Raw genomic sequence first — 15,895 nt, 5'->3', positions numbered from 1 at the left:
TTGGAAATTGCTCCCAAAGATGAAGCAGACTTGTGGAGGTCTACCATTTTTTTTGAGGTCTTGGCTGATTTCTTTTTGATTTTCCCATGATGTCAAGCAAAGACACACTGAGTTTGAAGGTAGGCCTTGAAATACATTCAAAGGTACACCTCCAATTGAATCAAATGATGTCAATTAGCCCATCAGAAGCTTCTAAAATCATGACAATTTTCTGGAATTTTCCAAGCTCTTTAAAGGCACAGTCAACTTAGTGTATGTAAACTTCTGACTTCAACTGTAAGTCAAAGAAAACAACCACCTATCTCTTTGTTTTGATTCTACAAATCTAAGTTAAGGCCAGACCTATGTTTAACAGAACATTTGATCAGAAGCACAGTACAGTTTCTACGGCAGCATCCTCATCACGACTGACACTGACCTGGACACTATTGGACACATCTTGACATTCTCCACATTTTGATGTTACGGCCTGAATTTTAAATGGATGAAATTGAGATTTTGTGTCACTGGCCTACACACACTACCCCATAATGAGTCATTAACTATTCAACCTCTTTTGTTATGACAAGACTAAATACGTTTAGGAGTAAAAATGTGCTTAAGTTTCATAGACTCTTTATGCAATAAGGGTTTAACATGATTTTTGTAATGACTACCCTCATCTCTGTTCCACACACATACAATTTGCTGTAAGGTCCCTCAGTCGAGCAGTGAATTTCAAACACCGATTCAACTACATAGACCAGGGAGGTTTTCCAATGCCTCGCAAAGAAGGGCTCCTATAGGTATATGGGTTAAAAGAAAATTAATGCAGACATTGGATATCCCTTTGAGCATGGTGACGTTATTAATTACACTTTGGATGGTGCATCAATACACCCAGTTACTGCAAAGATACAGGCGTCCTTCCAAACTCTGTAAAAAGGAAAAACAGAAATATCTCTTACATAAGTATTCACACCCTGGCGTAAATCAGACACAGCAGTTTTCACTACATGTTTTTGGGGATCAGTGTTAATGGTGATGACAGCTATTCTGTGGCTGTCTGTGAGGTATTCCTGTCACTCACTCTCTGTTTCAATACCCTTTACAGGAGAGCCAGAAGTGTCAGTCAGATACACCTGGAGAGAGCGAAAGAGAGGGTGTGTTTAACAGGTTGAGAGCGCATGAGTGTGAGAAAGGTTTGCATGAACACAGGGTCATAACAGGGGTTTGAGTTTTCGTGAGGACCGGAAGGGACACAGGTCATTTAAAAAAAGTTGAAGTTGGAACTTAAATGCTATTTGGAGAACAGTAAAAACAAGCAAAATGACCCCAGCCATTATCACCTTGGCTGCTGTAGGTTCATTCACCTACAAAAACATAGCCTATTAGCTATACAATTGTAACGTTATATCCATGAAAGGGGGGAAATATGGCAAATGATTCACACTGACAGGTAGCATCAGTGACTTTTCAGTAATGACGAATTGCATAAAATCAACTCTTTACATATATCTCTTTTCTCAAACTACATACATTGCCTTCAGAAAGTATTCATCCCCCTTGAGCTATTTCACATTTTGTGTTACAGCCTGAATTCAAAACAGATTTTAAAAAACGTATCACCTATTTACACACACAACCCCACATTGACAAAGTGAAAACATGTTTCAGTATTTTTTGATTTTTTGAAAATAAAATACAGAAACATCTTCCTTACATAAGTTCACACCCTTGAGTCAATACATGTTAGAATCACATTTGGCAGCTGTTACTATAACTTAATTATGCCACTGTCCTATCATTTACATTACATATAAGTCATTTAGCAGATTGAATTCATCAATTGAAAGCTCTTAATCTATTTTATTAGAATTTCTAAGATTTCTTGTTTGCATAAAATAGACGCAGACCAGTCTTTCAATAATGGGTAATAGAATGTATTCTCGGAGCGCGCTCCCACTCTTGATACTACCCATCCCGGATCCGGGATCGTGAATACAGCCTCAGGCTCATTAGCATAACGCAACGTTAACGATTTCTGAAAATCGCAAATGAAATGAAAATAATATGCCTGCTCTCAAGCTTAGCCTTTTCTTAACAACACTGTCATCTCAGATTTTCAAAATATGCTTTTGAACCATAGCAAATCAAGCATATGTGTAAGAGTATTGCAAGCTAGCTTAGCATTTTGCGTAGCATTTAGCACGCAACATTTTCACAAAAACCAGATAACAAAATAAATAAAATAATTTACCTTTGAAGAACTTCGGATGTTTTCAATGAGGAGACTCAGTTACATAGCAAATGTTCAGTTTGTCCTGAAAGAATCTTTGTGTAGGAGAAATCGCTCCGTTTTGTACATCACATTTGGCTACCGAAACGAACCGAAAATTCAGTCACCAAAATGTCAAACTTTTTCCGAATTAACTCCATAATATCGACCGAAACATGGCAAACGTTGTTTAGAATCAATCCTCAAGGTGTTTTTTCACATATCTCTTCATTGATATGCTGTTCGTGGAAGCCTGCTTTTGTCTCAGAATCCCATGGAAAAATACCAGCAGCTGAAAATGACACACCAATTTCGACAGAGGACACCTGGCGGACACCTGGAAAATGTAGTCTCTTATGGTCAATCTTCCAATGATATGCCTACAAATACGTCACAATGCTGCAGACACCTTGGGGAAACGATAGATAGGGCAGGCTCATTCCTGTCGCATTCACAGCCATATAAGGAGACAATGGAAAACAGAGCCTCAAAAATCCTGCTCATTTCCTGTTTGCCATTTCATCTTGGTTTTGCCTGTAGCTCCTGTTCTGGGGCACTCACAGACAATATCTTTGCAGTTCTGGAAAATTCAGAGTGTTTTCTTTCCAAAGCTATCAATTATATGCATAGTCGAGCATCTTTTTGTGACAAAATATCTTGTTTAAAACGGGAACGTTTTTCATCCAAAAATGAAATAGCGCCCCCGGAGTTTCAAGATTAATCACGTGCAGTAGTTTGTATACAGATCATGACATCATGTCATTGCTTTAACAGAATCCCCTCCTCTCGACCGGGACAAAGTGAGGTGAAAAGTTCATTCTAACTTACTAACACACTCCCAGATAACTTTTGACCCCTCAACATTATCGATCACCACTGAACTGACAGTTTTAATTAACAGAGAACCTAGGAATGCACTCACTGCCTTATCTAAAAAACCCAGAGCTAAGTCTCTGTAGGGTCAACCATAGGCTAATGACCTTATCTGTTTTCACAGTCCACAACCCATATAGTTAATCAGATATAATAAAACAGAGTATAAATTTACTTAGTTATAGTTCAATTTAAAATGATTTGTTCAGTCATATTAATCATCATTTCCTAACAATCCACCCTCAAAATGACTTAACAACTCATACCATCATTAAACACTACATGGAAATATCAATGATATACTAAAAGAAGACAACCAATACATGTACAGTGTCTTGCGAAAGTATTCGGCCCCCATTAGTCATTTAGGTCAACATTAGATCATTCAGAGATCCTCACTGAACTTCTGGAGAGAGTTTGCTGCACTGAAAGTAAAGGGGCTGAATAATTTTGCACGCCCAATTTTTCAGTTTTTGATTTGTTAAAAAAGTTTGAAATATCCAATAAATGTCGTTCCACTTCATGATTGTGTCCCACTTGTTGTTGATTCTTCACAAAAAAATACAGTTTTATATCTCTATGTTTGAAGCCTGAAATGTGGCAAAAGGTCGCAAAGTTCAAGGGGGCCGAATACTTTCGCAAGGCACTGTATGTACATAATCAACTTCAATGACTGTTCTATCCTACATCAGAATCTTAATTCTACTTATCAGGATTTTCTGTTAATCTTCATGAAAAATAGTCTATACATTGAAACAAGAAAACATCTAAATTTCCGAAACCTCAAATATGGTCTCCTCACGAGTGAAAGGATCCGGATTCTTCTATTACGTCCAAGCCATGTATTTTGTATTCCACTGGTCAGAGCTTAGGATTGGTCCATATATCACCATCTGAAGTGTCATCGATTTCTCCAGAGTCCTGGAAATGATAACTTTCATACACGCAATCAACCACGTCCGCACAAAACTAACACAGTCACATACAGGTGAAGGTAGCCCATAACACAGTAATCATAACATTTTTCCATCTTCCAAACACACTGTCAACCCAATTAGTCAGAGAAGTATCCACCCCTGAGTTTATTACCAACTCGTGAACTAGGGTGTGTAAACCAGACAAGGCCTTGGTCACTGATCCATCCTAACTGTATATCCCCAGAGTCAAATTACTTCCATACACTCCCACCCTCTTCAGCCAGCAAACATCCAAGACTATTCTATTCTGTCAAGTCATTCATTACATCTCTAATATAATTGGTGAAGCACTGTGGATTTTTATTAAATATAATTGATCCAATCCACATTCTCATTGAGAGTGGACCACCAAAAAATACTTGACTCTAATCCTGCCAGGATCTAATTTATAGCGTTGATCTCATCTGCCACCCTTGGAACCACAATGTTATTAATACAAACCCTATCATCAAAAGACCCAGTCGGAGTACTTCTTTTCTCCCGTTTAGTCAACACCATATCATGGTGTTGAATGAGTGTGAAAGGCATTCTCAAATGTACCAGTACACATACCTCTGTTCAATTAGCCAGTAATACTCGGCCATCATGTCATTCTCCCACACAATCAACAGATGTGAGCCCCGGGCTTCCTTATCTTACTGAAATCCCCAGATCTCAACCAGCCTGCCAAATCACTCATTGGTCACATCAGAAGCAACATTATCTATCCTATTGCAGTACTGATTTTGCCCCACATATTTCCCAGGAGTACTATACTGAATCAAACAATAAACAGTCTCCCGTTGCCTCTGTGAAAGGAGGAAGCTCAGATTTCAGAGGAACATGTGGATATAAATAGTGCAAATCCATACAACTTATTATCTGGCTTTCCTGCTTCCATGAATAGCTTTACCATACAGGCTGTTCCCTTAGATGAATAATTCCATTTCTGAACTATCCACACCGGCTCTTGGCTCTGGACAACTCCACAGTCAGTATCTGCTTTGTCAGGGACTGTGCTTGTATTCTGCTGACTATAGAGCAATCAGCTGCTCTAACTTTTTCTACCTGGAATGCACTAGGTTATCAACTGAAACCCTTACTTTCACTACACTCCATCTCCTTCCATGCTGGGTATGTAGATTTTGTAGCCTTCTCACATGATGTGAGCTATAACATGTTTCCATGAACTACACAGAGACTTGCATAGATGTCTTCCATAATAGCTACTCTTAGTCCTGAACTGCCAAGGAGTCAGAGACACCACTTGGTCTACATAGAACTCCACTGAGACATCCCTCCCTATCCTACTCTCAATTCCTGTTTATCCAGATCAAGTTATCTCTTATGCTTGGTTAATACTAATTTCTCCTTGTTTAACTATGTCAATATTACTTGTTAGCTTTTTTTATCAGTTAATTATCCCGTAGGTCACATCCTATCCTAGAACACAATTTACCCATCCCCCTTTGTTACCTGGCTCTGCCCAGGTAACAACCTTGCCTACAACGACTTAGGTAAGATTAGTAAATTATCCTTATGTCTGACATCATCATGTAGGAGCCCCTTTAATTTTCAACATGTCCAATTCTCCCTTTGGCGTCCATTCATGTCAATCCTGTACCAATTCTCTGTCAAGTTTCTTATCTACTTTAAGAAGTATCTGTGCTACTTATATATTGTCTTAAATATATATATATTACCGATTTAAACCGTAACCCTTTTCTCTCATATCTCTCAAATACCACTAAGCTTCTAACTGTTTGACTTTATCTAAAATCATTGATTTTAGAAAAACATGTCTATGAGTGGCAATCTCTAAAGTCCTTTAATTTCCTTAATCAATCTATCTTAATCCTAACAATAATCCTAAATCATCACAGATGTCCTATATTCCTGTTAAATGTAATACTATTTAAAAAACCTCCTAATAGTCAAACAAAGTCTAAACAAATGCTAACCATATCAAAATCCTTCCTATACTAACAAGCTCTTTCCTTCAGGGACCCTCAGTATTCTATCTGACAATAACATGAATTTAATATATGTTGCATAGTGTGGAATACCTTATCTACAGTAATTTATCACCCCTAAGAACTGAAACTTAATTTTCTATGTAATTCCCTGCCCTATTGGCTTAATATATCTCCTATCAGAACCTCAATGTATCTTATCTTCCCCTATTTATTCTCAATGATAAATAGGATTTTTTTTCTCTGTTATAATACCAAATCAATAATAGCCCATTCAAATACTTCACAGCTAATATTGTAAATCAGAATCCTGAAACCCTTTCTCTTCAGTGATTCAAACAATAATTCTAAACCCCTAACCAAAACTCCATTATAATTAATTTACCTTAACTGTTAACCCAAATGACCACATTCATTATACAAATGACTCTCCCCTGAGGCTGATCAGACCTCAAAAGATAGCCATGATAAGGTCAATAGGTCATACCACCCTTTTATAGTCATGTTCCATACTACATTAGACATATTAAAGAACCCTTTATCCTTAAAATCAAAAACATTCACTTGTGTAATTAAAACTCATAAAATAAAAACTTGTAAAGTTCCATATGTGAGCTTGCCTCTTTAAAATACCTTTGCACTAAAACAAATAGTCCTAACAAATGTTTTATGTGTATGTATTTGCAAACCTTAATGATTAATCAAAACTTCCAGGCCTTTTTCAATTTGGACATTTATGGCCTCATTCTCCCCAAGATTATAATCCCAGGAAACATCTAAAAGTGAGACACCTAAACATCAATTTTTCCAGAAGAACACAACACGCCGAACTAGCATTCACTATGCTACTTCGATTCAGAAACTCAAAAGTGAACTATAAACTAAACCTAATGATAGTTCCCCTTTGACTCAAATCATTAATCATAAGTTTTAAACAACGCCTATGTATATGTTTACTTAAATGAACATGCTACCCTTAGATACAATTAACCTGATAACATTATTATACAATGTATTACTTTTTCCCTCTGCCGCAAATGTCGTACATTTCTCAGTGTAAGAAATCCGTAATTTAATCCCAGATATAATAAAAATGTAAACGTATTTTCCCTTGGCTCCTTCAACTCACATATTTTAGATAACTTCCATCCGTCCTGGTATAAAGAATCCTACTTAAACACACCAGAACAAATGCTTAATTAAGTTAAATCAACTCATAGAATAAACGATCATCAGTAACCAAATAAACAAACCACTTTTATCAGCAAAAAACAAACTATACAAAAACTCACTACTATAATGCTTCAGATGACAAAATTACTCAGACTCACGTTTACATCTCAATAAAACAAAATATCATCTGCGTGTTCCTCAAGAAAAAACAACTTGCCCCTGTTACAGATGTCTACGTATCAGGGGAAAAGCTCAAATAACCAAATTCAACCTAGCTAGTTTCCCGAAACATATGCAATTATGTTGTACTATAGATGTTGCTTTTCAACATTAATACCCTAACATTGTTCCACATAATGGAAACAGTGCTCAAATTCACTGGTGTTACATAAACAATCATACCAGGAATCAATAACCATCAGAATCCATTATCACGATGTTTTACGATTCAGACATTCAATCTCCCTTTCTCATAGCCTAATACAGTCCAAATAAACGCCACAAATCAATGATGCCCACCTAGCGAATCAGCTGCTAGTTTTTAGCATCTTTCCTGACGACTTACATACTCCTTTTAAAAATGTATTTGGACATTTTTATCACCTTCTGAAAAGTGACTCAAAACAATAATGCGCGCATTTTCCTTCTAAAAGACACAAACAATTTTCTCCGTTAACCGCAGTCACGACATTATTTCCGTGGTGACAAAAGTGCCTTGCCGACACCTGGTAAGAATTTGTAAGACTTTTATTTGCATAAAATGGACAGAGACCAGTCTCAAAAAATCAACCAGCTGCGTTTTTTCTTGAGAGTACTGAACATGATACAGTTTACCACAGATTATAAACTGAAAATGACGTCATTAGTTTTCGTAACACCCTGTTTCATCAACCAGCAGTACAATGGCTGTATAGTTCTCAAGCCTTCCCACATCGTCTCTCCCTACTAAGATAATTTACGATGCAAGCCAAGGTCTGCCTGTGTAGATAAGCATTCTAGCCAGTCTGGCTATAAGTTCATTCATTTCTACCAAGGAACAGACAGTCATTGTTCTACTTCTTGATTATATGTACACACATTATATTCAGTACTAGGGTTAAAAGAAAATTCATACATCTATACAGTAACATAATAGTATTCTGATTAGTCAGTCCTGATTGAAATGTATACATAATTAGTCAATATTGATAAAAAATCCCTTAACAGGTTCCCAATCAGAGACAAAAATAGACAGCTGCCTCTAATTGAGAACCAATCTAGGCAACCATAGACATACAATTACCTAGAAAGGACACAGCCCCATAAACTTACAAAACCCCTAAAAACACACAAATCCCCCATGTCACACCCTGACCTAACCAAAATAATAAAGAAAACAAAGATAACTAAGGCCTGGGCGTGACACCGGGAGCTGCTTGTGGATTTGACAGCTCTAAAGCAGTTCCACCTCAGATACCATCAAACATCAGCTATACAGATTTTGGTTAAGATGGATCTGATTGAATCATGCCCCAAGAAACAAGAGGTGGTAGCGGGGAATACTTCTGAAAAAAGATAGACAGGGAAAGCAAGCAGGCATGGCAGCTAAAGTGACAAAGAGCAAAACCAGAGGAGGAGTGAGAGGGATAGAGGTAGCAGTAGAGACGAAATACCAGAGATTGCTCTGGGATAAGACACAGTAAAGACCTGAAGCGAGGGAGCAAAACAAAAAAACAGGTGAAAAGGTGTCAGACTGAAAAGGGGGAGATAGAGAGAGGGGTTAAGAACTGGAGAGCAGAGACTGATAGGGGATTTATATCTGAGCAAATTATGAAAGACAAGAATTGTACTTTTGAATTCCGTAAAGTGAAACCAAGATGGCGTAGCAGTGAAGACGTGTTTATTTGTCCTCTCGTGTACTTTTGTATTTTTTTGTATATATATTTCAATTTATTTTCATTCTCTTATCGATTTTTAATTCAATTATACCTTCCGGTAACCTGCCTCACCCAATGTGATACGGAATCGCTATTTTTTTCAATTTTAGAACACATTCAAGAACCTCCGGAAGCTAACCAGCTAATCAGCTACAAGCTATTTAGCCATTGTTAGCCACTGCTAGCGGCTTTTACCTTCTGCACAGATACCAGACCTGTTTTTAGCCTGGATAATACTTGCTAGTCTACCAGTATCGGACTGTCTCTCCACAACAACGTCGGATTCCTGCCATTATCCCTGGACCACTACTTCTGATCTTCACAGCTAGCTTGCAGCTAGCTAGCTCACCGTGGCACCTAGTACCGAAGCTATCCCTGAGGCCCACCTCCCGGCCTACTCAGCTGTTCACCCGAACCCCACTCATACACGGCAAGAGCCCAATACTCCACCGCATCCTTGCTGTAAACTCTGGACCTTGGCACCGGATCACCATTGCTACCGATTGGCTATAGTGGCTAATGCCACTGCCACGAAGCTAGCACCAGTTAGCCGTGAGCCAGGCGCATCTCCCGGCTAGCAAACTAAATTCTACAATACCTCTTTCGCCATCTGGCTTGGATTCTCTGTCGACACGGCGCCCCCCGCACCACCACGACTGGTCATGCCGACAAATACTCCATCCGCTGTTCCTTCAACCGGCCTACGTCGGAACAGACGCTCCTACTAGCCCTGGGCTACTAACTTTAAACGCTGTATCGCCCGCGTGCTAGCGTAGTGGCGGCTTCCCTGTTTCATCTACTGCTGCCACCTGGACACTATGATACTTGGCTACATAGCTGATGCCTGCTGGACTGTCCATCAATCACGGTACTCCATTCTGTTAATTTATTTTTTATCTGTCGGCCCCAGCCGCGAACTCAGGCTCTGCCTAGTCATCGCCATTTTACCTGCTGTTGTTGTGTTAGCTGATTAGCTGTTGTTGTCTCACCTGTTGTTTTAGCTAGCTCTCCCAATCAACACCTGCGATTACTTTATGCCTCGCTGTATGTCTCTCTCAAATGTCAATATGCCTTGTATACTGTTGTTCAGGTTAGTTATCATTGTTTTAGTTTACAATGGAGCCCCTAGTTCCACTCTTCATACCTCTGATACCTACTTTGTCCCACCTCCCACACATGCGGTGACCTCATCCATTACCACCAGCATGTCCAGAGATACAACCTCTCTTATCATCACCCAGTGCCTGGGCTTACCTCCGCTGTACCTGCACCCCACCATACTCCTGTCTGCGCATTATGCCCTGAATATATTCTACCACGCCCAGAAATCTGCTCCTTTTATTCTTTGTCCCCAACGCTCTGGGCGACCAGTTTTGATAGCCTTTAGCTGCACCCTCATCATACTCCTCCTCTGTTCCGCGGGTGATGTGGAGGTAAACCCAGGCCCTGCATGTCCCCAGGCACCCTCGTTTGTTGACTTCTGTGATTGAAAAAGCCTTGGTTTCATGCATGTCAACATCAGAAGCCTCCTCCCTAAGTTTGTTTTACTCAACGGCTTTAGCACACTCTGCCAACCCTGGTGTCCTTGCCGTGTCTGAATCCTGGCTTAGGAAGGCCACCAAAAATTTGGAGATTTCCATACCCAACTATAACATTTTCCGTCAAGATAGAACTGCCAAAGGGGGAGGAGTTGCAGTCTACTGCAGAGATAGCTTGCAAAGTAATGTCATACTTTCCATACCCAAACAGTTCGAACTTGTAATTTAAAAAAATTACTCTCTCCAGAAACAAGTCTCTCACTGTTGCCGCCTGCTACCGACCCCCCTCAGCTCCCAGCTGTGCCCTGGACACCATTTGTGAATTGATCGCCCCCCATCTAGCTTCAGAATTTGTTCTGTTAGGTGACCTAAACTGGGACTGCTTAACACCCCGGCAGTCCTAAAATCTAAGCTAGATGCCCTCAATCTCATACAAATCATCAAGGAACCCACCAGGTACAACCCTAAATCTGTAAACAAGGGCACCCTCATAGACATTATCCTGACCAACTGGCCCTCCAAATACACCTCCGCTGTCTTCAGTCAGGATCTCAGCGATCACTGCCTCATTGCCTGTATCCGCTATGGGTCCGCGGTCAAACGACCACCCCTCATCACTGTCAAACACTCCCTAAAACACTTCTGCGAGCAGGCCTTTCTAATCAACCTGGCCCGGGTATACTGGAGGGATATTGACCTCATCCCGTCAGTTGAGGATGCCTGGTCATTCTTTAAAAATAACTTCCTCACCATCTTAGATAAGCATGCTCTGTTCAAAAAATGCAGAACTAAGAACAGATATAGCCCTTGGTTCAAGCAAATATTTGCATCCTGTATCATGTCATAAAAAATCCTACAATGTGATTTTCTGGATTTTGTTTCTTCTCATTTTGTCTCTCATATTTGAAGTGTACCTATGATGAAAATTACAGGCCTCTCTCATCTTTTTAAGTGGGAGAACTTGCACAATTGGTGGCTGACTAATTACTTTTTTGCCCCACTGTATATCCATCCTGCCCTGCCTATCTAAGGTCTTTGAAAGCCAAGTCAACAAACAGATCACTGACCATCTCGAATCCCACCGTACCTTCTCCGCTGTGCAATCTGGTTTCCGAGCCGGTCACGGGTGCACCTCAGCCACGCTCAAGGTACTAAACGATATCATAACTGCCAGCGATAAAAGACAGTACTGTGCAGCCGTCTTCATCAACCTGGCCAAGGCTTTCGACTCTGTCAATCACCATATTCTTATCGGCAGACTCAGTACCTCGGTTTTTCTAATGACTGCCTTGCCTGGTTCACCAGACAGAGTTCAGTGTGTCAAATCGGAGGGCATGTTGTCCGGTCCTCTGGCAGTCTCTATGGGGATGCCACAGGGTTCAATTCTCGGGCCGACTCTTTTCTCTGTATATATCAATGATGTTGCTCTTGCTGCAGGCGATTCCCTGATCCACCTTTACGCAGACGACACCATTCTGTATACCTTTGACCCTTCCTTGGACACTGTGCTATCTAACCTCCAAACGAGCTTCAATGCTATACAACACTCCTTCTGTGACCTCCAACTGCTCTTAAACGCTAGTAAAACCAAATGCATGCTTTTCAAATGTTCGCTGCCTGCACCCGCACGCCCGACTAGCATCAGCATATTGGATGGTTCCGACCTAGAATATGTGGACATCTTTAATAAGTACCTAGGTGTCTGGCTAGACTGTAAACTCTCCTTCCAGACTCATATCAAACATCTCCAATCTAAAATCAAATCTAGAGTCGGCTTTCTATTTCGCAACAATGCCTCCTTCACTCACGCCGCCAAACTTACCCTAGCAAAACTGACTATCCTTCCGATCCTCGACTTCAGCGATGTCATCTACAAAATAGCTTCCAATACTCTACTCAGCAAACTGGATGCAGTTTATCACAGTGCCATCCGTTTTGTTACTAAAGCACGTAGATGATGTATGCTCTAGTCGGCTGGCCCTCGCTACATATTCGTCGCCAGACCCAGTGGCTCCAGGTCATCTACAAGTCTATGCTAGGTAAAGCTCCGCCTTATCTCAGTTCACTGGTCACGATGGCAACACCCTCCCATAGCACGCGCTCCAGCAGGTGTATCTCACTGATCATCCCTAAAGCCAATACCTCATTTGGCTGCCTTTCCTTACAGTTCTCTGCTGCCTGTGACTGGAACGAATTGCAAAAATCGCTAAAGTTAGAGACTTTTATCTCCCTCACCAACTTTAAACATCTGCTATCTGAGCAGCTAACCGATCACTGCAGCTGTATATAGTCCATCAGTAAATAGCCCAACCAATTTACCTACCTCATCCCCATACTGTTTTTATTTATTTACTTTTCTGCTCTTTTGCACACCAGTATCTCTACCTGCACATGACCATCTGATCATTTATCACTCCAGTGTTAATCTGCTAAATTGTAATTATTCGCCGACCTCCTCATGCCTTTTCCACACAATGTATATAGACTCCTTCTTTTTTTCCTACAGTGTTATTGATTTGTTTATTGTTTACTCCATGTGTAACTCTGTGTTGTTGTCTGTTCACACTGCTATGCTTCAGTAGCGTGCCGTGGTTCTGGGGCCTGGGCCTTCAGTGAAGTCCTACACAGTCCCACCCGAATTAATCCACCTCTTATTACCATCATTATGATGCCATGGCTCTAGACACTATACATTTAGACAGAAACGCAGTATAACCAGGCGTTGCGTCACCTTGAAATTGAAATTTTTATTGTGCAGCTTCGTTGCCCTGCGCGCTTGTTCGTTGAGCTGTAGATCCACTCTAGATCCACTAGAGCTGTAGATCCACTCGGGTGTCCCCAAAAGTTTTCAAAAGCACCATTGTTTGTAAGTGCCCAGCCGTACTTTGGTGTCTTGATGCTGCCTTGGTTAGACAACTCAGGTTTGCAAAGCCAGTGTGGCTCCAAACAACAAATCAATCACTTGCAAATAATAGGCATTCCCACAGTACAGTTTGCAGTACTTCTCGGAGCCTGTCTTTGTAGCGTCGGCTTTGTAGCGTCGGCGTCTACCTCTCCTGACAATGTCTAACTTTTCTTGAAAAGTTTGTCTTGAGAATGGCGTTATAATTATATCCTCGACCAAATCGATATCTTCTCCTTCCGCCATTGTGGGTTGAAAAAACAGTTTTGTAGTACGCAAATTAATTCGTTGATCAATTTCAGTTTCCTAGTTCTGAGACCTGCCCATATAGGACCTGCCTCTCAATATTGGTAATCCAATCAAAAGACGTGCAGGCACTACGCCTGCAAGCTGGCTCCTGTGTAACACTGGAGCCAGCCAGCAGGCGTACAATAGCCAACTCTAAAGCTGATTGGTTGACACAAAATTTTAATTTACATTTCACTTTAAGCTACAAGCGCACGCACTGTTGATTCTGAAGGCCTGAGGGCAGATTTTAGAGCCCTGGCAACACATGATGGCTGAATATGATTGGATAAAATAACTAACATAAAGACCAGCCCTCCAAATCTCAACCTGGGGCTGAAAGCAGTGCAACCAAGAGGAACGCTATGAAATGAAGAGTGTAACTCTTACTCTGGGGAATAATTTAATACATATTTGTGGGAAAAAAATTATATTCTGATGATGTTTAGGCCAGCAGAGAAGGCTTTGCTGGCCCTGACGGCCCACCACTGCTATGCTTTATCTTTGCCAGGTCGCAGTTGTAAATGAGAACTTGTTCTCAACTAGCCTACCTGGTTAAATAAAGGTGAAGTAAAAAAAGAAATACCAGAAGTTTATCAACAATTATTGTTGTCTATCAACAATGACAAACCACCGGGGTCTGACCACCTGGATGGAAAATTACTGAGGATATTAGCGGACGATATTGCCCAATCTTTAATTTAAGCCTACTAGAAAAGTGCGTGCCCCCAGGCCTGGAGGGAATTCCAGTCATTCCACTACCCAAGAATAGTAAAGCCCCCTTTACTGGCTCATATAGCCGACCAATCAGCCTGTTACCAACCCTTACTAAACTTCTGGAAAAATTGTGTTTGACCAGATACAATGCTATTTCACAGTAAACAAATTGACAACATACTTTCTCACATATAGGGAAGGACACTCAACAAGCACAGCACTTCCAGGACCTCTATAGCAGTCAGAGGAAGGACTCCCAAAAAATTGTCAAAGACTCCAGCCACCCAAGTCATAGACTGTTCGCTCTCTGCTACCGCCCGGCAAGCGGTACCGGAGCGCCAAGTCTATGTCCAAGAGGCTTCTAAACAGCTTCTACCCACAAGCCATAAGACTCCTGAACACCTAATCCAATGGCAAGCCAGACAATTTGCATTGCCCCCCCCCCTTTACACCAATGCTCCTCTCTGTTGTTATCATCTATGCATAGTCACTTTAATAACTCTACCTACATGTACATATTACCTCAACTAACCGGCCCCCGCACATTGACTCTGTACCAGTACCCCCATGTATATAGTCTCACTATTGTTATTTTACTGCTGCTCTATAATTACTTGTTACTTGTATTTCTTATTCCTATCCATATTTTTCTTCATTGCATTGTTGGTTAGGGGCTCGTAAGTAAGCATTTCACTGTAAGGTCTACAGCTGTATTTGGTGCATGTGACAAATAAAATTTGATTTGATTTGCACAAATGACTGATGATTGGCTAAGATAAAATGATTGTGAGGGCTGTCTTGTTAAACTTCAGTGCATCTTTTTACATTATTGATCATAGTCTGCTGCTGGAAAAACTGATGTGTTATGGCTTTACAATCCCTGCTATAATGTGGATAAAGAGTTACTTTTTTAATGGAAGCCTCTCAAACATAATCCAGGTAGAAGCAGGAATTCCCCAGGGTAGCTGTTTAGGCCCCTTGCTTTTTTCAATCTTTACTAAACGACATGCCACTGGCTTTGAGTAAGGCCAGTGCGTCTATGTATGCAGATGACTCAACACTATACATGTCAGCTGCTACAGCGACTGAAATGACTGCAACACTTAACAAAGAGCTGCAGTTAGTTTCGGAATGGGTAGCAAGGAATAACTTAATCCTAAATATTTCCAAAACGAAAAGCATTATATTTGGGACAAATCATTCACTAAACCCTAAACCTCAACTACATCTCATAATGAATAATGTGGAAATTGAGCAAGTTCAGGTGACTAAACTGCTTAGAGTTACCATGGATTGTAAACTGTC

Source organism: Oncorhynchus masou, chromosome 3 (assembly GCF_036934945.1).
Source record: "Oncorhynchus masou masou isolate Uvic2021 chromosome 3, UVic_Omas_1.1, whole genome shotgun sequence".
Classification (NCBI taxonomy): Eukaryota; Metazoa; Chordata; class Actinopteri; order Salmoniformes; family Salmonidae; genus Oncorhynchus; species Oncorhynchus masou.
Note: the sequence above shows the minus strand (reverse complement) of the source record.